The sequence below is a fragment of the Protobothrops mucrosquamatus genome, unplaced genomic scaffold (assembly GCF_001527695.2).
Source record: "Protobothrops mucrosquamatus isolate PMUCROS unplaced genomic scaffold, P.Mucros_1.0 scaffold95, whole genome shotgun sequence".
NCBI classification, from domain to species: domain Eukaryota; kingdom Metazoa; phylum Chordata; class Lepidosauria; order Squamata; family Viperidae; genus Protobothrops; species Protobothrops mucrosquamatus.
Window position 1 is genome coordinate 1,627,309 of NW_015386470.1, and position 2,553 is coordinate 1,629,861.

Below are 2,553 nucleotides of genomic sequence, written 5' to 3' on the forward strand. Positions count from 1 at the left end.
CACACACACACACACACACACACACACACACACACACACACACACACACATTTTGGTTTATAACTTTTATGACCAGATGGTTGAGATTGCGTACAACAGTGCATGAAATAAGTTAATATTGTTCCCACTCCACAGAGAAGGAAATCAGGACAACTGAGGTGAGATCATAATATTGTTTACTGAAGACCTTAATAGGTGTAATTACAATTACACCTCACAAGGATTCACTATGAGGATGTACACATGGTGCTAGTGGATAGAGAGAGAGGCAGGCAAACGTTTGCTAACTGGGGGCCACACTTGGGATTTTTTTCATGTATTTTTCTGCAATGAGAATGTTTTCGAACACTGAATGGCACCAAAGAAAAGGAGGCATGGGAAGAAAAATAATGTTGGACTCATATTTTTTTCCTACTGTCTCCTGTGCCTGTACTGGCTCTTTGTGTGTCCAATCTCACTTGGCCAATAAAGAATTCTATTCTATTCTATTCTATTCTATTCTATTCTATTCTATTCTATTCTATTCTATTCTATTCTATTCTATTCTATTCTAAGAATGAGAAATAAGAAGGGCCAGTAATTATTTGGGAAGTTGTATGTGGTACCCATGAGCTGCATCACTTAATTTCCACTTAATTACTAGTGGTGCAAGCAATCGTCTTTCACCCAGGATTCAAACAGAAAACTAGCATTTAATGAAGAAACACACATTAAACCCTTGGCTTCCTAGGGGCTAAATAAAGAGTCAAGAACAAATCCTTGTTTAAATGACTGATAACAGAGGCATATTGCTTTTGAGTTGTGGCTTGTTGTTCTTGCTTTGGCAGTTTCTGCCCAAAGAACAACTTGTGACTTTCCCATTAGTCCTCTGTGTCCTTCTTTTGGAGAATTCTTTTTGTTTCAAAATTTTTATTAGTTTATCAAAATATAAAACCCAAGAAATACAAAGAAAAAGGGAAAATAATAGTAAAATAAGGAAGGAAAAGGGGAAGAGAGAAAAGTGTAAGGTAGATGGGAAAAAGAAAAAAAGAGCATTGACTTCCAACTCCTTTTGGTGCAGTAGATAAGGTAATAACATGAAACCTCAACTTTTTACTTTTATATAATAATATATACTAGCCATTTCTATAACAACAAACCTATTTAATCAAGAAAACCCAAAATCAAGGTTTAATTTTTTCCCACCTCAAGCACAAAGTCCAAAAGTGGTTTCCAAGTAGAAACAAAATTGGGTTTTTTAAATCAAAGCATTCAATTTAGCCATCTCTGCTAACACCATCAATTTCTGCAGCCATTTGTCCATGGTGGGAATCACAGTGTCCTTCCATTTCTTTTAGAGAATTCTTGACATGGGAATGCTTTTAATTGCAATGGCCTAAATCTCACATTTCCTTCCTTTGCAACTCCCCAGTCCATTTCCATTGTCTTTCTTTACAGCTTGACTTCTCATTTTGAAGGCAGCCCAAATACCTGACTGAGAATCTGCTGGCGAGTAGATAGGGAGGCATCTGATTTCAGGTAATTATTTTTACTAATTGCACAGCCATTCAGAATATTTCTTCAGAATCAAAAATACACATTTATTCTCAGTTGTGGTCTAAGGTTTTCATTGAAAGATCAAATACTCTAATATTAGGCAGAGCAATGTGAATGTATGAATGATCATTGAGGAATTCAACAATAGTTAAGTAGTGATATCTCAACAAAATGATTCCTGTTTAGATTGTGTTCATGAGCATGTTGCTTAGTGTGCGTTGGCTGAATTTATCACATAGACAAAGGTTTCACTTTTCACTTAGCTTAGCTGACTTTTTAGCATTCTTTCAATAATATGAATAGTGAATTAAATAGTTAAATGACACTCCTGTGTGCTTTTCTTCTTTAATAAGAGGAGATTCTCTGATTCTCTGCAGCAGTGTGCTGCAGCTGCCAAGAAAGCCAACTCAGTGCTGGGCTGCATTAACAGAGGGATAGAATCAAGATCATGTGAAGTATTAATACCACTCTACAATGCCTTGGTAAGGCCACACTTGGAATACTGCATCCAGTTTTGGTCACCATGATGTAAAAAAGATGTGGAGACTCTAGAAAGAGTACAGAGAAGAGCAACAAAGATGATCAGGGGACTGGAGGCTAAAACATATAAAGAACGGTTGCTGGAATTGGGTATGTCTAGTTTAATGAAGAGAAGGACGAGGGGGGACATGATAGCGATGTTCCAATATCTCAGGGGCTGCCACAAAGAAGAGGGAGTCAAGCTATTTTCCAAAGTGCCTGAAGGCAGGACAAGAAGCAATGGATGGAAACTAATCAAGGAGAGAACTAAGGAGAAACTTCCTGACAGAACAATTAACCAGTGGAACAACCTGCCTCCAGAAGCGGTGAATGCTCCAACACTGGAAGTTTTTAAGAAGAAACTGGACAGCCATTTGTCTGAAATGGTATAGGGTTTCCTGCCTGAGCAGGAGGTTGGACTAGATGACCTCCAAGGTCCCTTCCAACTTTATTATTATTATTATTATTATTATTATTATTATTATTATTATTATTATT